The following is a 26,880-nucleotide window of genomic DNA, read 5'->3' as shown; positions in this document are numbered from 1 at the left end:
AAGAAAAAAAGGTAAATAATTGGAATCGTTTTCGGCGTTTAAGTGAGCGTGACCGCGTAGGAATTTCCCCTAAACATTTTAACGGTTGCCGGGCGACCGGCCTCGGCGCCCGCGAGCACGCCGTGTGAATGAGGGGGGGGGGGGGGGCGGCAGCGGCGGCGACCAATATCCTCACCCAGTGACCGCGCTCTCAACAGACTGCTCTTGTCCAGAAAAACAACATCCCGCTACTTCCTGAATGCGATCAAAAGCTTCGACGCGCCCACTGAAAGGGCCTCATACCCGACATGTGTCGTCGCATGGATTCCCGAGTTGAGTAAACTTGCGCCGCGTTGGCCCTCCAGACATTCAAGGCGCAGCGACAACAAGAGTTGCTCAAAGACCAGGTTCGGTTATTTGTTCACCGATGTAAACGTTTATCCCAAGACAACATCGACAAGTGGTCCGGTTTTACGCGTGAATATATTTCTGCGGACCGGTTAGAGGCACAGGGGTTCAAATAATAAAAACAGTATTTAATGACAGTATTTAATCCGTCTATAATTCAATATTTTTACATGATAATAATATCACTAATATGGGGACCCTTAATAACTGCTTTGGTTCTTCATGTTGACTGTTTTTTTCTTTCAAAAAATTCTTCATCAGGTAGCATTGAATTCGAATGAAAAACAGCCAAGCTTGTGTGTCACCTGTTGCGATGAATCCGTAACTTAAGACAGGAATCTTGATGGGTTTTTTTTTAAATGCAGCTTTCTTTTTGCTGGCTGTCTGGTGCGACGCTTCTGCCGTCTCAGCGTTTCCTCTTGAAAAAGCTCTACAGCCGTTTTTGGTGTTGGACATTTGTTTTCAAGAGCTAGCTTGTGGTAGCTGAGAGCAAAGGCAAAGGCGGAAACAGTCGTTTTTCCAAAATAAGATCCAGATATAGACAATATCCAACTATACTGCTCAAAAAAATAAAGGGAACACTTGAACAACACAATGAAACCCCAAGTCAATCACACTTCTGTGAAATCATAGTGTCCACTCAGGAAGCAACACACATTCATTTTGACTTGTTTTAAGGACATTACATCAAAGTTGGATCAGCCCGGAGTTTGTTTTTACACTTTAATTTTGAGTGTGATTCCTAATCCAGACCTCCGTGGGTTGATGCAATTGATTTCCATTGATCATTTTTGTGTGATTTTGTTGTCAGCACATTCAACTGTGTCAAGAGCAAAGTATTTCATAAGAATATTTCATTCATTTAGATCTAGGATGTGTTTTTTAAGTGTTCCCTTTATTTTTTGGAGCAGTGTATAATTTGGGGGACTCACGATTGTTCCTACTTTTGTTCTCAAAACGCAATTTTGCTGTACGTCGGACACATACAGCACTGCGTGATGAGACTGGCTTGTGCTCAGGAGGCATCATGAAGAGCAAGAAAAGTTTCCAAAAAACAACTACAAACAAAAGTAAAGTACATCCGGCAAATATTAAAAAAAAAGCCGTCGTCCACATGTAGCCTTCCAAACTTCCTGTCGTCCCTTTCGCACTGCGGGACCTTTACAGAAACCGGGATGGTTCTTTGTGCGTTTGGACAGCAGAGGTACGACAGTTCTTAGGACACATTTTTGCTCCTGCCACGGATTCATAGGAACTCGAGCGACTCAGGTGCTTGGCGATCGGTCCAACTCATGAACCACTTCTCGCACGCTGTGGAGTGGCATTTTAAAGATAACTATCTTAGTCATCGGTGATTGGAATATCAACGTCGTCACCGAAATAAGTCCGGAGTTAGCTAACAGAGCGGGGAGAAAAGGTGTGCTTTGTTTTGAGTGTGCTGCTAAAGGATGCCTTTTATTGTGAAACTTAAAAGTTCCCCTGGAAGAGGGGAGTTCCCAGAAGGAAATTCGAGCCGGATGGTTCTTAGAACTCCTCTGTCCTTCGCCTTTCTTTATATATAGAGAGAGTCTATATACGTCTGTGTGTTACGGTGCATTTCCCCACGGCTCATGTGTGGGTTCTCCGGTGAATATGGATAGAAAAGTAATGAGAATCTTTTTTTAAGCCGGCGGACAGTCACTGGGGATGACGTCCGTGGCCGCGGCGGCGAGAAGCTCCACCAGGGCTGACAAACGGCGGTTTGCGGCATCGGCTTCCGCGGCCTTTTCATCCCCGAACGGAACGACGGCGTCCCAAATCTCGTGATTTAGGATTTGCCCGGAGGCGACTCGGAAAGTTGAGGGTCAACGCATTTCCGGTTTTTAACACATCGACCCATCCGTCTTTGTTTTCTGAGTATGTAGGTCAGATATGACTGTGCAAAAACCGATGCATTTCATGCGGACAAACACCTCCGAGTCCAAGAGTTCTCCTAGTCCAGGGGTCGGCAACCCGCCACTCCTTCATCTTTACACCGCGGCTCCGAGTGGCTTGGAAAAGAAATTATAAATATTTAATTGAGGTGTATTTCATTTGTGTTAATTCCTTTTTTTTTTAACTTTTAGTTCTATGTTGGAAGATTCTTGTGATCTTGAAATATAAAATAAAATTATATTTATTATTTTTCGCCGCTCAAAATAACGTCACGCTCGCGGAAGCCGGTATACCCGCCAGCCGGTAAAGTCCCGATTTGCAGATGCTGTGCGCAGAAGTTCAGGAGCAGAAGTCCCATAAACCAGGTAAAGTAAATATTTATGGAGATATTTTGAAAATTTTTATTTTTTATTGTTTACTGACACAGTGATTTTTTTCCCCAATTTTTTTTTTTTTTTTTTTTAAAGTCAGGTCAAGGCCGCGCTACACGCTCTGAAAGCCCAAAGCTCAAAATGAGTTCGTTACATAAATAAAATTTAATTTTCTCCGTAATACTTTGTGAATTTCAGAAGCAACACACTACGCACTTGTTTATACAAAGTGTAAAGGTAATAAAAAGCAATATATACAGTGGTACCTTCATTTTAGACGTCAAAAAGTAATTGCGGCTCCCGATGTTTTCTTTTCCGAGGAAACCGGGTCCAAATGGCTCTTTGGGTGTTACGGGTTGCCGACCCCTGTCCTCGTCCTCCTTCCCTGCGGATCATTTGCGTGAAGACGTACGTCCGCGCCCGACAAATGTCACAACAATTGATGTTCGGCCGTGAAAGCGAACTCTATTTACCGTCAAACGGAGGCGCGGCTAAATTACCCCGGCGCTGCCAGATGCCCCCGCTGCTCGTACCGCTCCCTTTAAATGTATTCAAATCATTTTAACCGGCGCGGTATGGCCGCAAATTCAAGAAATGACAGAAGAATTAGAGAAGCACCGGAGCCGAATAATGTGTTTAGTGCACTTTAGAATGCCTCTAAAAGCATCTGCGATACACTCCTGTGGCGGGAGTGATTTCTCCTGGGACCGCAGGGTTAGAGAGAACAGCTCCAGACTGCTCATTACTAGCCTTAAAACCGGCCGAAAATACCAAACGCCGGCGCTGAAATCCCATCGACGCGCTCCCGCCGCCGCGCTCACCTCGGTGAAATCGGATCCTCCATTAGATGGAGTTAGCTTCAAAGGTGAAAGCCGCACAAAGCACGGCCGGTTTAAGGGCTTTTTTAACCCGAAGGCCATCCGGTGACGCGTTTCGGACGCCGAGAGCGTCAAAGGTGTCCTAAATTTGTCCTCGCCGTATGCCCGCTCTGCTCTGCCACGGCTTCTCCGCCACCCGGGAGATCAACCACGGACACCTGATGGGGACGGCGGGATGAATCGCAAAGACGCCGGGTTTGGGAGAGCGACTCAGTCAAGGCCCGACCAATTAATTTCCACCAAAACAAGCCTTCCTCTGAGCTGGAGAGCAAGTCTTTGGGAAAATAGCGAGGTTTTGAGTGACCCGACTTAAGACTTAACTCCTTCTGTGCCAAGTAAGGGTTCGCCGGCGTTCCCGGTCGGAAGCGTCGGCAGTTCATCTCTTCGCCATCTCTTCGTTTCTCTGACCTCCTATTGGTATCTATTGGTATCCATGTCAGTGCGTCCAGGTGGACCCACTGTCCTTTTGGACTGTTGCCCTTTGGCTCCCGGAAGTGCTTCTTTCTGGGATTTCCACCTTGGCGACGTGGTCCCTGCTGGATCTCTCCGAGGCATCTCTGCTGGACGAGGTTTCCACGTCCCCGCGGCATACATTAGCTGTCGGCCGCTTCATTTTGACGCCGATGGACTCGGATGTCCGGACTCATCGGGTACACTGGAAGACATCGATCTCTACACGTCCATCCTGGGATTTTGCGCTCTCCAAGTAAGTGAACCGGCTCACAACTTGCTGTCAGACGGATAATCTTGGCGGAGTTTTTTCGTCTTTTGGGCGCTTTTTGTCCCCTTCATCAAGCCTTGTCATCCTGATCTGGAAATGAGCTTCTGAACCTTTCTGGACCAGCGGGAGTTCGGAATAAGTCGGAAAGGGGACGAGGGAGCGGGGCGGCCGTGGCTCCGCCGGTCGACGGGCGTCCATCTGATCCGACTGATGGCGGTTCGATTCCCGCCTCCCCCTGATAGCACAGCTGTATCGCAACCGCAGACATAGCCTGACTAGCGATGTTGACCATTCGCCAATGAATCCTTCGGTTTCCACCGGAGCTTCCAGGTTGATTTTCAGAAACCGCATCGTCCTCCTCAATCTGTCGCGTCTGGAGCCACATTTGGAAACCCGGGATCTGAACCGAGGACGTATTCATTTCAACAAGTCCCTTCGAAGCCGTTCAGTCGATGTGAAGTTTGAACCTGAAAGTCACCGTCGGCCGCGGGACTAATTTCCTCTCCGCCGGCAGTCAAAGGCTGGCCTCTGACACGGAGTCTGGCGTAAACAGTTGAGACAATAAAGCTCCGTTGACGATAATGAGGTCGCTCGTCTGCCGTTCGCCTCAATTCCGCTCCGAACGCATCTTCGGACGTTCAAAGATCCGATCGCTCCGCACGTACGACTCGACTCGTCCTCCGGTAAGGGGTCGGCCGGTGTGGCAGCGACATCACTCGTTTTTAATCCGGACACCCCGCCCCCACCCAAACTTCTGATATGGTTATTTTCCTCCGGTCCTATCTAAAGAGTTGCTCGCTAAAACAACATTTTTTTTTTTTTAAAGCAGGCATTAAGAGGCTTAGCTGCAGCCGTGCTTCAGCAGCCAAAAGGTCACTTTGGCAAATTGGGTTCATTAATCTTCTGGTGTATGGCAGCCCCGATGGGACACTCTTCATACAAAGGCGGGGATTAAAATGAGAAAAGCACTCGTAGATTAGCCCCAAAAAAAAAAAAAAAAAACTCTCGGAATGATAAAGACTCTTTTAGAAGTTAGAGACTCGGTTCTCTAAAGTCAGATTGCCAGTTTCGCTCATATCAGAGAGCGGGGAGCGAGCGCCACACACTCGTACGGGGAGGGGGATATATGAGCCCGGAGTGGAGTTTGACTGAGCTATGATTATACCATCACAGATGATTATAGTTAGACATTCCTCTGACCCAGTGCATGACAGAATCTCTCACTCCTCCTCCTCCTCATCCTCGCTCTTCCCCCCACCGTCTCGCTCTTTCCTCTCGAATCTCTGGGCGAGCGCCAACTCCTCCTCCGGCGGACGAGCACCTGCTCGCGCATCGAGAGGCGATCCGAGCCCTCGGCTGTAGCCGGGCAGCGAAAGGTAAGAATATCTTCTGAGGGACCCGACCGAGCGCTTTCCTCGGGGGGCGCGGCGAAAATCGTTCGGCTGAAACGGAGACGAAAGAAAACGAGGGGGCGGTTGGAATGAAAAGGCGGCGGAAAACGCCGCGAGAGTTTACGTCTGCGCGTCCAGATCGCGCTTCCTGGACGTCCCCGACTGGATATTCAGAGATACCGTTGGATAATCCACATCCGTCGTCTTATATCACGTAATTCTCATTTCCGCACGGACGTGGATGCGTCCAACGCACTTCCGGTTCGGCGCCGTCGGTTCCGCGAATCTAGCCGAGCTCCGAGCGTCTTACGGCACGTTGAAACCGCTCCGCTACCGTTCGCGCGGGGAAGTTTTCCCCGAACCCTGTCGCATCATTTCACGCTTTTCACAAACTGTCAATATCAACGCCTCGAGGCCTCACTGACCTAATTTGAGCAGGATATTGCCAACCAGCTAGAGGCATTAAAAAAAAAAAAAAAAAACAAACAGAAAAGACAACACTCGCTCTACATTTCCTGTAGCCGGCAGTGACAAAATGTAAATATCGACCTGCCCGTTCAGGGTCAGGCTGCGATCACACGCACGAGGCCGAGGCCGCAGGGGCTGGATTTCATGGAAAGACTTCCTGTATACAGAAAAAGGCACAATGGCCAGTAGAAGCTGTCACGCCGGGCCTCTCATCGATCACATAAAAAGCCTTTTGGTTCATGTTGAAAGAGTAAATGGCCTGCGATTGACCGGTCCGGGTGAAACCCCGCCTCCTGTCCTTGGCCAGGTGGGGGATTGGTTTAAACCCCCTGCTGGGTAGAAGCACTCAATTCCAAGAACTGTCCAGGTTGAGCCTCGTTCCAGGAACTCCCCTCCTTTCAGTTTTCTTTAGGAGAACCTTTTAGTTTTCCATTCTCAAAAGGGAGTAAGGGACCGCGGTGGGTACCGGTGTGATGCAAGCATCTGCGGCGCGCACCTTGAGCGCCACAACGGCAAAAACAAGCTACCGCGAAGAGGAAAAGGAAGGCAACAAAGACACCACTGAGAGCCAAATTGCCGGAGCATACATGTTCTGTGCAGCAAGAGTAACAACCAAGGACTATCAGATGGGTTGAACCATTTTTTTTGTTTATCCTCCCTCCTGCTTCTACCGTTAGCTAACTCCACATTTTAGCTAACTCCACATTGGGCCAAAATGTTGAGGTTCCTCCGTGACCCCTGGAAACCCCTCATGGTCCAGCGGGCCAGAAGAGCTCGGACCTCTTTGTCACTCCATTTATCATTTGTTCTGGCCATTTTTGGTTGACCAAAAATTGAAAAAAATCAAAAAATGATTGAAATAGATTTTAAAATGGTGCACAGCAAGATGTATTCCACCCATCGCCTTCAAACGACATTGCGACGACACCACCTCGGAGTTGGAGCTAAAACTGAAGCTAAAAAGTTCCTACAGTTCGCTTCTTTCTTGCGACCGGTGCAAATCCAACAGGGAACTATTCAAAAGCTGTCAGAGAAGGTCGACGATGAGCACAACAATCCACGGGAGCCGGCGGGACCGAAGCGCCGAGGCCCCCCCCGCCCCAAGACCTCCGAGCAAACGCCACAAAGAAACATGAAAAGGAAGAACCGGTGAACACAAGCAGCCAGAGCTGCATAATACATGACATTACCAGGCCAGATGTAAACAGACAACATCCTTCCTGCCGCTCCGGCGTCTTCCTCCATCCTGCCGGGCAAATGTGGCTTTCCTCACAGCCAAAGCGTCAAGCGCCGTTTGCGTTCGTCATCGAATTAGATTTTAAACATTAATACGTCTCGAGTCGTTTCGTCAATTAGAACGCAGCCTCCGGGGACGCCGCGTTCTGCGTCGTATTTCTTATCGGAGGCCGCTTTGCCATTGGCCGATCCTTTTATCGGCCCCGCCTCCTATGAGACACACGATAAATGTAGATTTGACTTTTCACAAGACGTTTTGGCATGTCCAGGCTTGAGACAATGTTAAAAATATACATTTTTTGGACACCCTGGCGCAGCGTCGCCGGGTCCACTAGCGAACCCCGGCTTTTCTCCCGTTCATTGTTCTCATTAAAAAACCAAACTCCTCTGAATCTTTACTGCGGAGTAAAAAGTGAGCCGCATTATCATAACATTGTGAGGAGTGTATTAGAAACCGAGCGGCTCAGGGTCTCGGGGAAGGCGTTGCCGGTGCCAACCACCCCCACCCCCCCCCCTCCCGCCGCCGCCGCCGCGAGCGTGCTAATCACCGCCTTGAACCCGGGCGCTCATGTGGAAAGTGTGGTGAATGGCTGTGCAAATTCGATCCGGATCAGCTAATAAACGCGATCAAAATTTAATCCGTCTGTTTTGTTTTGACAAAGCGTTCTTCGCCATCCAGATGGCGTTGTGTGTATTTCGGTCTCCGCGCCGCCATCGCGGCGTTGATTAATAATTCACTGCTCATAAATGACTTATCAGCCGTTCCTTCATTTCCTTCCTCTCTGTTGTGGTTGCTCGCTCTGGATGGACAACGCCGGCCCCTAAAGCCAATGAAAATGGAACCGCGATGATGTCCGGCGCTGTAAAACCTTGTCTTTTCTCATTCGTGGCGGCCGCCCACCCCCCTGCCGACGTACACAAAACCGGTGATTCGAGCTACGACTAGCTAGCCGCCGACCGCGCCGTGAAATTTCATGAAGGAGGACGTTTAAAAGGCTCTTATGAAACAAAACTCCCGAATGATCGGCAGGGCGCACAAATGCGATTTGATAGGATCCCCACCCCCGTACGCAGATGCGCGGGCTCAGATTCGGGGTTCGCGTCTCGCATCGCAACCGTCGGGTGAGTAATGACGGCCATTATTAAAGCGGGTAATTGGCTTACGGTGTTATTGGATCCGGGGAAGCTCCGCGGACGCCATCTGAGGCGACTTGATGTGGAAAATCGGGGGAAAAAAGGGCGCAGACGCACGGATGACGGTACCGCGGGACGTTAGCTTTGTCCTGCCGGACCTTCCGACCCCGGAGAGCCTCCATCCTGCTCGTCCCCTCATCTGTAGGCTTGAGGAGAACATCTCCATCCAGAAAACGAGGGCTAAACTCCGCACCAACGCGCTGCCCTGCTAATGATTACTTTCAGAATTGCTTTAATTGTACCACTGCAAGACATTTGGTGAACCGGCAACATGTAACAGGCATTAAAAAATTAAGAGTGAAATCGGGTAGATTCGGGTTGCTGGTGCAAAGTGGCAAGTTTTATCGTCGTTATAGCGTATAAGCTAAGGTGGCGTGGTGGCGCAGGAATTAGCGCTTCCACGTCACATCTAGACGATCTCTAATTGGATTCCCGCTTTTCTGTGAGGTGTCTCCATGTTCTCCCAGTATCTGCGTGGGGTTCCTCTGGGTTCCAACAGGAAAATGCAGACCCGAAATTATCCAGATGAGAAAGTAAATAGTTTCTAGTCACCGTATTATATTTCATGCGGTGGCCTGTCGGGTTCGATTTTGCTGTGCTGCTGTTTGCTCACCGTCTAACGCAAACACCGTCTGTTACCAGCCAGCGATACGACTCGCCCCAAAGTACGGGTCATTATTCCGAGGAGGAGGAGGAGGAGGAAGAGGAGCTCATCTTCCCCTCCGACAGACACTCTTAAGACTTCATGACGGTTCCAGTTTGTTAAGTAGAGGCTCAAGGAAATGGTCTCGCCGGCAGTTTGAGCTCAAATCTCCCGTCTGGCTGCCAGATTCGCCATTAGGCTTGTGTCATTACCCTGCAATATTTATCGTTGTGTTTCACATCATTACTTGAGTAATTGCATGTGCACGTGCCTGCGTATGTGAAAGTGTGTGTGTGTGTTACAAACATACAGTAATAACAACCATTGCAAAAATGCTAATATATTTACTCCCTACACTGCATCTCTTTCCAATCAGTTATCTTTAGCGTAGCAGCATGGATTTAAAAAATCCAAAAGCGCTGAAGGAAGAGTCTGATTTAAGAATGTTTGTGACCGCGGAAACGGTTGCCGGGGGGCGGGGGGGCGGCGTCAACAGCAAATCCTACGGCTGCCATTCATATCAGAGAACAACCGCGACGAGTGAGTTCAGCGCGTTCTGTTAGCTAGCGACGGATTGACTTGTCAACGCTAAGTTTAATTACGAAACACGGAAGTCGTCCGAGGCGCGAATCAAAGCGCGACCCGGGTTCGTCGAGAAAAAATATTGACGTGATTCCAGAGATTACAAGATGTAATTAACTGATAGGGCGACAGATAGAAACAATAAGGGGCCGTCATTGGAGGGCGATGAAGTGCTAGTGATAATACACGCTTTCCAATTAACTGGCGACGACACACACACACACACACACACACTCGAACAAACAACAGCCTCGATCGGATTTGGCCTTTCATCGCCTCCGCGGTTAAAAAAAACAACAAACCTATCCTCCTTTACGGGGGTCGTTTAGCTCTCATTTAATGCTCGCCCCCCTGCGAATGGCATTCATCTGGTTCTCGTCCAGCTGTGCACGGAGTCGGGCGGGGGTTTGGGGGCGACCGGGGGGTGCAGGACGGGAAGGATGTGGCCCCCAGACAGCCCCCGACCCCAACCCGACTCCACAGACATAAACATACTGTATATGTGGAACCGCTTAAAGCCGCTACAGTATATTGGTGTTATGAATCACGTCGTGTTCTCCTGTTATTCTTATTTTCTCCCTTTTTCCAGAGGAGGTGGAGGTGGCGGGGAGGGAGGGGGCGTATTATGTGTTACTAAAAACCCTCTGTGTTTGGATTGAAAGTGCACGCCTGCAAACTTGACTGAAGATTAGAAAAATAAATAAATAAAAAGGAAACGCGTCCTGGCCGCCGAAGCACAGTGGCACGCTTCTACTCGTTTCTTTTTTTACACAGAGGCGAGAAGAAAAAAAACAAAAAAAAAAACCCGCTAAGCTAGTTCCTCCTTTGCCAACCCTCCCCCCCCCCCAAAAAAAAGAGGCAGCTGGGATTGAAAAAGCAGGCTTTTTCAGCCCCGTCCACGTTTGAACCCGCAACCGCTCAGATTTTGTGAAATAATATAGAATTTAAAAAAAGACAAAGACAGCGTTCAGCGTTCGCCGTCATCGGAAAACCAGTTCTGCCTGAAAATAAAGGACGGGAAAAGACGGGGGGGGGGGGGAGGGCGATGCCGCACCGACGATAATAACGGGATGTCCGAGGCTCGGGAGGAAGCAGGTGTGTGTTTGGTATCACATCCATCGGTCTGCCCCTGTGCATGTGTGTGTGTCAGTGTGTCAACGTGGCCTCGCGCTGCAGGGGGGGAAGCCGTAACATCGCAACGGGAAGCAGGAAAGCGTAATGAAAGAGACGGGGGTCGGCGGAAGGGACTCAGGGCTCGGTCGTCCTCGACGGTCAACGGTTATACGGACCTTCTGTCCGCCCTTTTCATTCACTTTCTGTGCATTCCTGCAGCTCGCGAGTGCGTAGCCGAACGCGGCGAACGGAGCGGTACCACAGGAAGTCATGAGGGGGGCAGGGTTTCCCGGTATGCTCAAGCCCGAGCAGCAAAACGGAATAGAAGAAGACATGGTGGCGTCGGTATAACCAGGAATTCTGGCGGATGTATGCTTAACAACATTGACCTTGTTGAGTGTGCAGAGGAAGTACAGTCCCTTTTCCATTGTGGGAACCTCTTGTAGCTCCTGGAACCTCTTTGGGAACTGTTTCTTGGAGTATCTAGGTGGAAGCAGGGGTCGTGTAACTCACTTCTTAAAGCCAGTAGCTTCAACAACAAGGCAGGGTCTCTTTAGGTTTCCATGGGAACTCACATGGTGCAGTACTTGGTGATGGGTGGAACTCGTAAGCCACTCGCATTACCTCCTGTGGACCGCAGGACGGCGTTTTTTAAACCTGCTGCGAACATCGGTCGGCTCTTTTCCAGCGACGAAATGGACGGAACCAGCAAGATACGGACCACCGAGAAGGTCCAAGCTCATCTGGCCCGCTACACCACCGAGGGGTTTCCAAGGGTTCGCCAAGGAACATCAACATTTCGGCCAAAATAAGTACGGAGTTAGCTAACAGCGGGGTTCTTCACACAGCGAAGCAGTGCAGGGAGAAAAGAAAAACCCATTTGATGGTCCATTGTTGTTATTACTACCACCATGAAGAACATGATTGCTGTGGTATAATTCATTCCCGGGGATTTGTTTTGGAGTGTGGCGCTTAAGGTACGTGTCACACACTTGCACCACACCGGTCGCCACCGCGGTCCCCTTGCTGCCTGTGGGAATGCGAAGCTAAAAGTTTCCCCTGGAGGAGGGTGGCTCCTGGACGGAAATTTGAGCCGGATAAAGGTTCAAAAGCAACAAGGGCATCCATCCATCCATCGCAGGCTGTTTATCCCTGGGATGGGCCCCAGCGGGGGATTCTGGGGCCCATCCCAGCTGTCATCAGGGCAGGGGACACCCTGGACTGGTCGCCAGTTTCTTGAGCAATCCCAGTCCCAACTTTTTTCCATTTAACCTGCGTGTTTTTGTTTTTGGACTGTGGGAGGAAACCGGAGAACTCGGGGGAACCTCACGCAGACACGGGGAGAACATGCCAACTCTACACAGGAAGGTCCCATTGGTGGAATCGAACCAGGCTCCTTTGTGCTGTGAGGCCAAAGCGCTAACCGCTGTGCCACCCTTTTTAGAATTTCACTTTCCCTATTTTGCTCTTCGAATCCTTCACGCCCCAAGATCAGGCGTAGACTTTAACCGTGTGAGAACATTGAGAACCACACCCACCTGCATTCATCTCCAGCCAGTCACCTTGATATTCCACACCTGCTCTAACCTAACCTGCGCCGCCCAATATATGAAATGGAAATTCAAGCTGTACAGTTGTCAGAACTGTCTTCTGAGAACCTTTCGGTCCGAAATCGACGACATTCTAAATGGACGTTTCTATTTTCGTACATAACCAGAGTACGAACGAGCTTTTCTGGCTCTGTTTACATTGATTGTTTACATTGCGACTATAATAATAAACGTGAATCCACTGTGTGCTCGGATGCAAATTTATTAGCATGACATTGCTCCAACAACATAACATGAGTGTAATGAAGGCTTCATTGCCTCATTGCCGCATATTATGCGTAGCGGGAATCACATGTTACGATAAATCCATATTCCGAGTAGAACTCCTGGTATGGTCCGTTAAAATCTTTATGTTTCTTGGAAGTTATAGACTCTCATTCTGTCTCTTCACTTGGCCTTTTCCCCCTCAAAAAGAAACTTTCCATCCGACGTCTGTTTTTGACTCATTTTGCTAGCTTGTGGGCAACATTTTTGGCGCTCGAGAGAGAAAATTTTCAAAATAAAGACTCAGATAATAAATCCAACAGAACTAACTGATGATTTCTCGGGCTACCAAATGATCCACGGGCCGGTATCGGTCCGTGGGGTTTGGTACCGCCGCTGCAGAGGTGTCGCCATCTCGGCCATCGGCCCGGCAAGGTATTATTGTACGAACATACCCTGTCGATAATCTGCGCGTACAGCTGCGGCCCCATTCACGCGCTACACGATTTCCAGGAATCGATTCCCATCCGCTCCAGTCACCTCGCTCACACTCTTCACATCAAGCGAGCCTTCTCCTCCGCCTCCTCTTGTCTCATGAAAGTCAGTCCATTACTGCATATTAGCAGCAGAGTGAGGCAGGGAGATAAGGGAGGGCGCTGATCAAACGCGCAGACAAATCGCCAGTGACAGAAACACACATTTGTTGCTCAGCGTTTAGCTTTGATCTCTGACTCTGCCAGGAGCCGCCGAGAGAGGCGGGGCTTCAGCCTTTGAACTGGGGCGCCGAGGAGGGGGTCGCTCTCGCTTTCGCTTCGCCGCTTCCAGAGATCCCTGCGCGCATTTCCATAGAAATCGCTCGCCGAGCGGGCTACGTGAGCGCTAACACCTGGAGAGGACGGTTTGCGGTTGCAGGGTGGAGCGAGGCATCCGCATCGCTGACAGCGAACCGGTTAGCTAATTAGTTCAGGGGCTCCGGCGGGGGAGAGAGAAGGTTATCATGGCGGACGGGTTGTTTGAGGTTCAACGCCGCTGCGAGCACGTAGCGAACGATGTACGGCGGAGCTTTGACTTACGAGCGCGTCAACTTACGGGATACCAGTCGTGGCTCGGTTGATTTTTTTCGCTTTGAGAACCGAGCCAAGATCTGAGTTAATACTAATAGTTTATCTTTTATTAATCCCCGTCGGGTTAGGGTTAACTTACCCCATGCTAGTTTGACACGCTAGGAGGAGCCAGGAATCGAACCGAGAATTTTCAGGTCCAAAGACGATTGCTCGACCTCCTGCGCCAGCGAGCGGGATGAGCGTTTGATGCTAACATGAGCGTTTGACGCTAACACGGCCGCGGACTTGCAACCCATGCAAGAGAATTTAGGGAACATAGATTAGCCTGTTCTTGAATTGGCATTTAAAACAGTCACTAGCCACTCGCTAGCCCAGTGAAAGTCGTGGTAAAACGTGAGCGAGGTCCGGACTCGTGTAGAAATGGACAAGTTGTTGTTGTGGGTGAGATGCCGTGATGAGGAGCGTCATCTGTGAGAAGGCAGGGGAAATTTACGGGGATTCAGTGCAGTGGACGGCGTCTATTGCAGGAGGCATCGGGAGAGTCGTTCAAAGCCAGGACGGTTTGATCGTTTTAAAAAGACGGACGGCACCGACTCCGTGGCTAAATAAAGTTGGCAGATTAACTGTAGCAAAGCGTGTCAGTTACATTTAGCAACACATTGTAGCATTAAGTGTGTCATGAGTAAGTTAGACAATGAAAATCTCCCCCAACCTCCTCCACTATCTTCATCTGCTCTTCACGGTGAATACACTTAATAAAGTGTATATTCTGCAAGATTTTTTTTCTACATAACTTGTTAAATATCAAGTACATGATTCTTATTTAAAAACAAAACTGGGGGTCTGGAACAGATTTACAGCATTTTGATACACTTCAATGGGGTACCGAATTTTCACGACTATAAGGCGCACATAAAAGTCTTAGATTTTCTTCAAAATGTGCGTCGCGCCCTATAGTGCAGTGCGCCCTGTGTGCGTCCTAGGGAACACCATGAGAACGTTAAAGGGGGAAGTGTGGGCACTGATTGTATATAAAAGAACGGGTATGTGCGGTATGCAGAACATCGTTGTTTTAACAACCCTGAAAACATCACCGACAAACACATCCAGCCCGGCCAGGTCGCTGACATGGACGAGGTGCCGCTCTCTTTCGACATCCCGGTGAGTCACGCCGTGGAGAAGAAGGGGACCGGCACGGTAGCGATACGCACAACGGGGTACCAAAAGTCTTCTTGGAGACCACAGTTTCGCTGAGAGAGGAAGGCGGCGCCAGGCAAGTTACACCACAATTTGCGAATGGATTGCAGACGCTCGGGCTAACGTGTCCGCCGGCACTTTTGTTCGAGCTTTCGCAAAAACCGGCATCATTTCCGGAAAGTGACTCTGACAGTGAAGAAAGTGAACCTGGCGTGTTTGACGGAGATTTAGCCCAGCTGTTCAAATCAGAAACAGAGGATGAGGACTTCGATGGGTTCGATTGATGACGATTACCAGTGAAAAAATGTGAATTCCAAATTCAGTTTTGCTCCCGCTCTATTTTTAAATACGCACACTTGTATGCTTGTGTGTGTGTGTTGTTGTTGTAAGGCGGACGTAGTAGAGGACACCATGAGAACGTTAAAGGGGGAAGTGTGGGCGTGGATTGTATATAAAACTCGCGCCCTATAATCAGGTGCGCCTTATGTGTGTGTTACATACAATAACGGCACACATAACTGAGACTGAACCTTTAAGTGCGGTGCGCCTTATGGTCGTGAAAATACGGCAACGTAATTTGACTTAATTCCAGCAAATCGAGCGAGAGTTCGGTCACGGAACGAGTTCGCCTCGCAAGACAAAGTCCGGTCTGCATCGTCCGTTAATAGCAAAAACACACTTGACATACTAGCGCGCGCACACACACACACATATAAACACACACGAGAGAGTGGGATTGTTGTTGCAGCATAGTAATAACAGATAAGTGGCTGCTGTGTGTCTAAGCTGTCAGCCATGGATCATCTAATTTCCTGACTGGACCAGCCCCTGCACCCCCTGTGTGTTATTACACGGCCCGGATCATGTGACGCGGGGGGGGGATTACCGGAGAAACTAATTGAGGCTACTCTGTGTGTTCTCCGGCGGAGAACAGTGGGGCGGCTGTTTGGCCAGGCGGACTGATACTCTACCCTCCCGACTCCCTGCAACCGCCAAAGTAGCCATTACAAACAATGATCCTGTCAGAGCCGGCAGACCTGGACGGCCCGCGGCGAGCCGGATTGCTCTTTTGAAGCTCGGGGATTCCCGCTATCCGGGGGAGGATGTGTGAGTATGAGATTAGCGGCGCATCCGCGCACCTGGCCGGACGGGTGATTCGACACGGGTTCTCCGACGTGGCGGGACCGCACCGAAACGTCGGGAAATAAGCGCAAAATCGCGTGACGCTTTGGCGTTCCACCGTCGCGTCGTTTCCCGCTGCTGTCTCGAACGACGACAGCCCGCGACGCGACATCGCGACCTCCATTCAGCGCCGCGAACGGCGGCACAATGGCGTTGGAGAGAGGCCGCCGGGAGCAGCCGCGGCGGTGTTCACGCGGGATCGACTGTCAGCTAGTGTTTGCGCTGAGGGGAGCAACATGGCTGTCACACGGGGGCTATTATTGTGACACGACCTCCTCCCCGCCCCGCGTGAGGCTCGAGCTCCGAGAGAAAACAAAAAGGAAAAAGAGAAGCTACATCATGGCAGTCGCTGCAAAGGAAGACAATCATTTGAAAAGGAAAGGAAACAAAAACAACGCAGCTCGCTAGCTTGGCATCTACGACAGAGCGAAACCATTTCCTTTCTGGTGTGATGCGTTCAAAGTCTCACAAAACGGGCAGGTTCGAACGCAGTATTCATGTGCTGTCTGGAGGACTTTGGATATTGTACGCTAAATGTTATGCTGCGTTCGCATTTCTTCAGCCTGACCAGGAGGGCCCTCACTGCCATCGCTAGGCTACAGTTAGCGAGAAAAAGGCACAGTGTGTCTGAGCCAGTCAGCACACAAATGATGGATTCTCTCAATTCACCGTGACCTGGATGACTGAGAACCTCCGCAGACACCTTTCTCTGAGTTGTAGCGTTGTATATTTATATTCATTCATTATCCATACCGCTTATTCTGCACACGGCGTGCCGGAGCCGATCCAAGCCGTCATTGGGCGAGAGGCGGGATTCACCTTGGACCGATCGCCACAAATAGAGACATACAAGTCTTCACCCTCTCATTCACTATTCAGGCTCGTTAGCGTAATTAAGGGTTTCCAATGAACCTCCTGCATGTTTTTGGAGGAAACCGGAGTAAAACCAGGCAGATGCCAGGAGAACGTCGAGACTCGGCACGGAAAGGCCTCTTTCCAACCAGGCAACCTTGTTACTGTGAGGCAAGAAGTGCTAACCTACAAGACACAATATCGCCCAACTGTTAATGCTCGACGTTAAGCCTTCTCTCCGTCCTCTGCGGTGGCTTTCCGCTCAATGCCGCCAGTCTCGGGAGGCCCGCAGACTCAAACGGAGCAGTACCACTGCCAGTCGTAGGGTTGCGGAGTTGCGCGGTATGCTCAAGTGGCTCCGGCAAATGAAACAGGGAAGAAGAAGACAACGTAGCATCAGTATAACCAGGGTGAGGAGTCCTCCGTCTGCACGCCACCATGGATTCGACGGCCCGCGCAATGGTGCCGTCTAGGAAGTGAACTCTGCGCTGCCTCCTAGTGGATGTATTGCTGAGCAACCACGGTGACGTGAAAGTCGGCATTGGAAATACGGTGCGTGGGCAGCGGCGTTGAACAACATTTGAAATGGGCGCAGCTATTCGTGGATGTGGCGTTAGCATAAAGAGTCTGAAGCTTTGCGGGCGAGCGGCGTGCCATATGGTCGGCTTCCAAGAATACTCAAATCAATAAATACATAATAAAACACATTAAAAGGGGTTTTGATGGTCACAAACAGGCGGATGTCGTTCAATTAGCGAATCAGGGAGGAACCCGTCAGGATTGATCAGACCCGACCAGGAAGCCAACGCGGATGCCTCGTCTTTTTCAGGACGATTTTCAGACGTCGAAAAAAAGGATACAGGGCCAGAATCAACCCGGGATGATGTTTTCCAGAGAGTCAGAGTACTAAACACACACACACACACACACACTCGACTGGTTTATGCCTGTTTGTATGAAGACAAGGACAAAGGAGCCACATGAATTCCCTGTTGGAAACAATGACAGTGTGGAATCATTAAAGAGAAGAAACTCCCAGGAGTTTGAAAAGACACAGAGGCTCCAGAATTCCTTTCTTTTCCCCAACGTGAACTCGCACACAGACCATAATATGCGTCACACGCGCAGCATAAAAAAATCATATATATGTACACCAGCACTTATACGTTCGTTCCCGAACACACTTTTCTCGGTGGAGAAGATCCAGGCTCCCGGCCCCGCGAGGCAGACGGAGGGGGTTGGGATGGTGGAAGGAGCGAAGGGATTAGGTTTCCACTCGGGATGGCCGTGTTTTTATGTGCGGTCGGCTGAGCGGCCGGCCCGGCTCCAACTTCCTGCCAGCGGGGGCCGGCGGAGACGCGCGCCGCTGCAGCCGGTTAGATCTGATAGCACTTTCGCTACTGGAAACCCGAGAGGAGTTTAAAGCTTGGCTCCTTGTTCCGCAGCTCAAAAGGGGGCATCCTCCCGCCGCCGCTCGGGCAATAATCTCAACCGCTCGTCTGGCATCGGGATCTGGGGTCATTAGCGATTCATTACGCGAAGGGACTGCCGTGTTCGGTCGGCGTCGCCTCCTTGGACGGATTTCTGGGATTCTAGGGCGCTGAAACGGGCCCACTTCTATTCGGAGACCCGGAGGTCTCATTATCGGTCGCGAGCCAATCAAGATGGGCCGGCGTCAAGTTTTTAAATGAAGCGCTGGAGGATCCGGCGGAAGTCGAGAGCTTTAAAATACCGCGAGCCGCTATCTTCTATTTAAATAAGCCGGCGAGACTCCCGGGTTGCCGCCACACTCCTGATAATGTTTTGATTTATGCCACCCAATATTCCAGCCGGCAATCTGTCAAAATCTCCGGCGCCTCCGTTTCAGGTGTTGTCACGAAGATGCCCCCGAGTTTTCACAACAAAGTTAGCGTAGAGCCGCCTGCGCCGCGCCGCGCCAAGCGTGGGCGGCGCAGAAAAGGGAAGGTAAGGTGTGCAACCGCACCTCTATCGAACGACGCCAGAACGTCGCGACGCCACCGGCTCCCTCGCATCGATATCACGCGAGACGTGACGCAAACCGGCAGATGGTCCTCACGCCTCCGTCCGTCCAAACCCTTCGGACTGAATCGGGGAATCCGATAACCGGAACGGCCGGGCGCGAAAGACACTCCCACTTGGTTTACGGGTGAGATTTCCATCGTCGTTAGCGCTCGCCGGTCCCTAAGCGTCGTTCCCTGAGGCCCTCTCCGCGGCCAATGTTCTCCATGTGACGCGAACAGGTTGCTTTTTTACGCTGATTGGACCCATTAAAGTCGGCACGCTTGTAGCCGCGGCGCATAAGTGACAGCAATTAGAGCAAATTCGCAGGTATAATTCTGATTCACCGAGGAATTATAATTGTCATTGACCGTTCAGCGGGCGCCATAAAAATAATCGCACCTCATTATGCGCGATATTGTGCCGAGGCTAGTTTGCATGCCGGAGCCTAGTGGAGTGGATTTGTTTATTTACGCCCGGCTGGCTTTTGATTACTCAACGTGTGACAGGAACAAATTCACAGTCGTGGCAATTTTCTTGGGGGAGCCATCCGGCGTGATAAAGACAGCGGGGTTTTGATGGATGCTCTCGAGGGGGCTGATCATGTCAGGGAGATAACAGAACACTCATTAAGAGACACATTCAGCGATGTTTCAACTCGCTTCGCGAATGCATTTTCGGCAGCGTCGTAATCAGGCCGCGGGACGGAAGTCAGATCCTGATTTTTCGCACCGTGTGGATTCGTGACTTTTCGGGAATCAGAGTACCATCGTAGGGCTCATTCGTGCTCTGCGTAAAATGGTACGTACCCAAACGGAGTCGCTCGGTGTGCTTGAGTTCGACCAACAAAGGGAACACAGAAGAAGAAATGATAAGACTCGTCGTCGGTATGACCAGAGAGACGGCTTCTCCGTTCACATACCCGGACCGGCGCTGCCTCTGTTTGGGTCTCTTTAGTTGCCTGTACATTAGCGTTGGCTTCTCCGCTGTCACCGGCTTCGATTTCGGCTAAAACGGAACTACCAGTTCACCACTCGACGAGTAATCGACGACCGTAATGTCAAGAGGACTCGTCAGCTTATGAGCTGTCCAAAATTGGCTCTTAAATGTTTTTGTTGCAGCACTGAAGTACCTTTTTCTTTTCATAACTTTTCATTGCAAAATTTGTAAAACAAATATCCAATTCAATATTCAACAAAAATGGCAGGCGCCAATAAAAGGCTTTTGTTTCCCTCGAACAAAAGTTCACCTCAAGTGACTGAAAAAATTTCTGACACAAACAACCAGATACCCCGAGAGTTGAAATCAACGCTAAAATAAACATTTCTCAGCCCTCCGGTCCAAAAGTTCACAAACATTTGGACCGACGAAATAAGTCGTCGACTATTTGTCGACCGGTCGTGTGCGGGCGCTGACGTTCGGCAGCGTTTGAATGGGATGTACCAGTTTACGTACGTGACGCGAGCATAAAAGAGCCTCTACGGCGCTGACAGATGGGTACCGGGGGGGTGAAGTGAAGCCAGAGCTACCATCTTTTAATGGAAGAATCATACGGCCCTGATGGATTATAACCAAACAGCGTATGAATCAGACGAGGAGAAAGGAGAGCGAATCAGAATCGGGGCAGATCTCCTCCTCCCGGCCCTCCGCGGGGCCTCCCATCATTCATTAAGATGATCTATGTCAGCTTTCTGTGCCCTGACTTGATATTTCAGACTCATGCGAGGTGCGGGTCATTAGCGAAAGCTCTTACCATTAATAAGCAGACATTGTTTACATGACTGATACTCCGAGCGGCGATGAGGGTGAATCATTTAGAGCGGAGTATTCATCTTCTCCACACCGGTAAATATCAGCCGCACGGTGTTGATATTTACCAGGCCGCTGAGAAAATGACAGATTTTGTCATTTGGACGCCGCGGGTCGGAAGCCGCGTCTGCGTGCCGATTCGATGGGACGAAAACAGCGATATTATCCGAAAAGGTATGCGCCCGTTGACCCAGTTTGGGACTGTTTGCTCAGGGAGTCTTTGCTGTTGTTCTTATCAAACCAATTAAAATAACCTACCTGTGCTAAACTAACCGCCGCTCTATCTGCAGACGGGTAGTTTGCCATCTGATGGCCCCCAGATGACCAAAGTAACAATATCGCAACAATAGCACTTGCAACTTGCAAAATACATATTTTATTGCCTGTTTATATATTGTATAGTTATTTTATTGCCTATCTGTATATTTTATTTATACTGTCTATTTTATACAGTTTTATATTTGCATTGTCCAGGACTACAGATGGAAATTAGCTATGAGCTATAATCTGGTACAAACATCTCTGCCTCTGTGCTTAATGTATTTGTACACTGTCCTAATTAACTTCTAAACAAACAAACAAACAAACAAACAAACGAGGCTGGCCAGCCGTTAAGCAAATTTGCACAAATCTTTTTTTTTTTTGGGGCGTGCTTTTGCACGGAATGGCAGGAGCGCCACGCATCCTCGAACCAAAACATCTGCACATCGTCTGCAAGCAGGGGGATTAGCACGTGATGCTAACACGGGAGGGGGTCGGGCGCCGACGACCAACCGGAACCCTCCGACGAGAATCCGTCCGACGGCGGACGTGTGATAAACACGGTCGCGGCAAAGAAGTAGCGAGATCGTCTCTCGCACGCAGGCTCTGGCAGAGTTTCTAATGACCACCTCCATGAAACCGCAGACATCAAGCCCCGACAGACTCTCACATGTCCCTTTTGGCTCGACGGCGGTAAATTGCTATTCCTGTCCTCGGATCGAAGCGGACCGAGGCAAAGGAGCGAAAACGGGGAGAGGCTCCGAAACCCCGGAGGTGAAGCCTCGTGTCGCAGCAAAGTCGGGTTTCGGGGGACGGACGTCTTTCAAAAGCATCGTCCGGAACGCCGATGAATGAGTTACGCCGCCCGCCCATCCGTCTTCGGATTATTAAGATTAGCAGTCGGACCCACCTCCACGCCTCGGACCCAACCAGGAAAAGAGAGGCTTAACTTGTCATCCCTTTAGAGAACGATGTAATTAACGGGCTCTTATGAGCGGCTCAGGCTCCACCAAGAGGAGCAGATTGTCCTGGTTTTGGATGAAACGCGACGTGTGTGTGACTGGAAGAGAAAGACGGGGAGAAAAAAAAAACAAAGCTACACCTCGCGAACACCTGCGACATCCCCGTTGTCGACTTGTCCTTGAATGCAACCCCGCGGCGACTCCTCTGGCTCTTCGTGTATTCCTTATACGTTTCTATTTTCCTTGTTTTTTTTTTTCATTTCAGAACAATTTTGGAGCAAAGCTTTGTTTTGATTTTGAACCCGAGACAGGATATTTCCGCCTCTATCTACCCGGAGAGGATGATATACATATAAAGTGAGGGCAAGACAAGGTAGATTTACCTTGGTGACTTTGAGGAGGGTGATGGGGGAGCGCTGGCGTCGGGGGTCCGACGGAGCCGAGGCGCGGAGTGCATCTTCCCCCCCCCCCGGCAAGTCGGGAGGATAAATATTTGAATCAGATTAGCCGCTTTATTTCCGTACCTACCGCTGACGTCGGCTCCCGGCGTCCGAGGAAATGCTTTCAGACAATTGGGAGCGGCGAAAAAAAAAAAAAAAAAACGCACAGACGGTCCGGCTGCTCTTGCGGATGCATAATGCATGGATCCTCGACACGCGTCAAACATTCCCGGCCGAGCCGCGTCACCGAACACGGGGCTGCGCGGGAGTTACATCTTCTGAGATTGTAAAAACACATGTATTATAAGTGCGCTATAGAAAGAAAAATAGAATTAATTTTTCATTAAAACGCCCCCGACCTGGATGACTCAACTGGATTTTTCCCCCATAGCTTCATCTGAAGTACCGCCGCTTGTGTACCTTCACTCCACGACATGTTTGTTCTTGCTTCCGCGCCGCGGGCGGAGAAACCTTCAGGGAAGCGTCTACCCGTGGCCACCGCATGTTTCTCTGTCCGACGGCTGTCATCCCACATGACAACCAGGAGCTGTCAGCCGATCCACGACGGGCCAGCGCCGCCCCCACCCCGACGACGGCGCTCGGCGTCCCCCGGTGTGCGCGGAGAAGAGGAGCATCCAGGCATTTTATCAGCTGGCGTGTCAATCAACTGGTTATTCGAACTAATCCGGGGACTCGATCCACCCCTGGACTCAAAAGACATCCGTGTCAGCGAGCGGGAGGACAGCGGCGGGAGATTTTCAAAACGTGACTCGTCCCCGTTGGACATGTTTAGATGTCAGAAGGGACGGACGTGCTCCCCCTCTTTGGGGCGGTGGCTTAGCTAAAGGTCTTTATCAATGATTGTCCTTGGAAGCGAACATTACGGGTTCAATACCGGCGCCCATTAGCTGCCTTCTGGTTCATCCATGATGGCTTGAACGCAGTTGTGGAATTTCGCTGATGTTGTGCTGAACGTGACAGTAAAGGTATTTCTTCTTTTCGTGACGCCGATAAATAAACCGAGAGCCAAACCCCTTCCGCACCCTCTTTTTCCCGGGGTACCCGATAGCACACACCCTAGCACGCTAGCTCCCACCTGTCCTCAAAAGACATTTTTATCATCTCCCTGAACCAGGCTGAGTCCCCACAGGTTTCAAAGAGAGCACCGTTTCCCACGAGACGACCGTGGCAGGTATCTATGAATACCGTCCCCAGGCAGGCACCGCATCCCCCGGGGGGGGGGGGGGGGGGGGGGGGGGTGCTCGGACTGGTCGGTCTTGAAGCGCCTTTTTAGTTTTAGTAAGTTACCACGGTAGCAAACTTCTGTGACGTGCACCTTGAGTGCCAGGCTCAAAAACAAACCACCCAAAAGGAGAGGAAGAAGTACACGGACAACATGGGGAGCAAACTGGCAACAGCATACAAGTCCAAAATGGCGGGAATAATCGGATGGGTTGAAGTGGCGTGGCAGGCCAGAGTAGCATCCCTTGTTGGCTCTGTCCATTTTGTCCCAAGAAAACAGCTAACCTGCTACCAAGATTTTTTTTTTTTTCTTTTTTTTTCAGAAATGGTGCTCCACGGTTCGCAAGAAGTATCGGGCAATGGGTATGGCTTATGAGTTCCACCAGTCACCAAGTACCTATGAGTTCCTATGAAACCGTAAAGAGACCCTTCCTCAGTTGGTTCCTGTGGTTCTAGGAAGTGATGTCCATGGTCCGTGGTTGATGTCCTGATGCATGAGGGAACGGTTCCTGCAAAGTAGCTAGGAACGGCAAACAGTTCCTAGAGTGCATGGTGTCCATTTGAATGGGACGGGAAATAGGACGTCACGTGCGGTGACCCTTAAGCACCAGTGTAACCAGTATGCCTGGAGTACTGTGATACCAAATTTGTCCAGCTTCGGACGAGCACCAGAAACACTTCGACACGGGGACCGTGATGCAGTTCAGAACTCAAAACAACTTTTTCTACGACAGAGATCCGAGGTTGAAGTACTATCTCAAAACAAGTTCCTTCAGCGTGCAAAGTTATCGGCGGATCGGCCGATCGACGGATCTCTGCGCGGTTCCATTACCCGATGCGTGACGGCTTAGAACGTACACCAGAACGACCTCGAAATCTTCAAAGTGCCAAATCACGCGGGCGAAACGCGATCGTGCTCGGCGGACGGGAGAGAACGTAAACAACAAGTAGACGCGATGCCGGTATCGTTCGGGAATGCCGCAATGAGTCTCTCCGGCACGGACCAGATGCGGCCGAGCGTGATTTTGGGCAACGTGTGAGCAAGATGGGATATTTTTCCCCGGTAGGAGTAAAATGAAAACTTCAGACTTGAAGAAGAAGCCAGACTCAAGGACAAAAGAAACGTCTCGTGCACTCGGGCTTCTTCTCTTCTCCGTCTGTGCCAGAAAACAGTGGCTAATGAAAACCATGCATCTTCCCCCGTCGTGCTCGCGGAGACAAAACATGGCCGTGCGTGTCGATCCGAAAGGCAATCCTTACGACAATAATAACAATAACCGGATCGGGTTCCTCGAGACCGAGCCCTGACTTTTAAATTAAAAAAAAAAAAAAAAAAAAAAAAACGGCTTGACCACGAAAAAGCAACACACGACTTGATTGGGACTTGGAGCGGCGATGCGGGTCACATGACTGCTAAGCGGACTCGTGCTGAGATCTTGCATTTCAGCCATATCCTGGATTCGTTAAAATAAACTAATTAAAAACACAGCGACGTTGTGAGGCATCGATCATGTCTGGGTTTGCTTACTGCAGAGCTGATGGATGGAAGCATACGCTTAATCTGCCGGTGATGAAAAACAAATGAAAACACTCTCGGTTTATTATTTCCATCAGCTGTACGTTCGTCAACTACCTGAGTGTGTGAAATCAAGAGCCCAAGAAGCAGCTATTACGACCGGGGCTTATTCCGAGCCCTCTCCGTGATTACCGGGCGTCAAGTCAAAACCCGCAAGTGGTGTGTTTCCACGATTGGGTTTGGGCGCCTTTCCCGTTACTTCATAGTGGGCGGAGTCATCGTAACGCCAAAAATGCCGCTAAGTCGTTTGCCGCCCTGTCGACAACAGGGGGGGAAGGAGGCGGTAACGGACTCGCCGGAGAAGGCTACATGTAGGGATTAGCGTGCGGAGTGTCCGGCTCGGTGCCGATACGGCCAATCGGTGGCCTTGAATCTGCTGACGTCAGCTTATAGCACCGGCTAGGCTTGGTAGCGGTGTACTGGATACCGGTACGTTTGCTGCCCTGTCGACAACAGGGGGGACGCAGAGGCGGTAACGGACTCGCCGGAGAAGGCTACATGTAGCGCTTCTGCTGGGGTTTCTTTGAAAATAGCATGCGGAGTGTCCGGCTCTGTGCCGATACGGCCAATCGGTGGCCTTGAATCTGCTGACATCGGCTTTTAGCACCGGCTAGGCCTGGTAGCAGTGTACCGGATACCGTCGCCATTGGAAACCCAAACAAAATAGAGACTTAGCGGCAGGAAAGCTCAAAAAGTGAAAAGATCGCATACCTACGGAAAGTAGATGCGTCTTCATCATCACCGCGGAGCTGCTCGTCCAGATGGACGTCCACTGGGGGAAGAAAAAGAGAAAGAACTATTAAGAAACGCATGGAAGGATGGAAGTTTTTAAACATATTCGCCGTCGAGCCTCGGGTTGTCGGATCAATAACCCGAGAACCCGGGGAGGGGCGGCGCACATCGCTGAATAATCTTCTGAATCGGGGGTTACATAAGAATCAGTCGGCTGTAGAAATTCCGGGTGCGATCGATACGGACATTGTCCTGCCGTCCCTGAGGCTTTAGGGGGAAGAAGGTAGCCGCTAATGAAACACGATTCCGCTCAGATCCGGGGTTTTCACGCACCGCTTCATCGGCGGGGAAGAGATTTCCGGGATCGCCGCGGGTGACTTCACCCGGCGCCAGCTTGTTAGCATACTGTACATCCGCCGTGCCGCGCAAAAAACGACTCCTAAATCCCCCGGTGGCGGAGGGGTGAGGGGTGGTGCTCTTTTAGCATTAGCGCTGAAGTCGCTCCCCCTGTCCACTGTAAATTTGCCGGTTTAGAAACAACAGAGCTGCTCCGTGAAGATACATTTTGATGGGCTGATGTTCTTCACTCCACCACGGTTCAGCTCTCCAGGATGTGGCGCCCTGCTGCCTCCTGCCTGAAGCTGAATCCGAGCAAGACTAAGGACACGGTCGTCACGTTGTCCGGGAGGCGGAGCCAATCGCCGCCACCATACAAGGGGAGCCGGTAGGAACGGTGAAGGGGTGCAGATACCCGAGCACTGTCTTTGACAACCTCCTGAAGTTCTCCTCCGACATTGAGGAGATCATCAGGAACAGTCGCCAGTGGCAGTAC

Source organism: Fistularia commersonii, chromosome 3, assembly GCF_037954325.1.
Source record: "Fistularia commersonii isolate RoL2024-O1a breed Wild chromosome 3, RoL_Fcom_v1.0, whole genome shotgun sequence".
NCBI lineage: Eukaryota > Metazoa > Chordata > Actinopteri > Syngnathiformes > Fistulariidae > Fistularia > Fistularia commersonii.
This window is presented reverse-complemented; position numbering follows the sequence as displayed.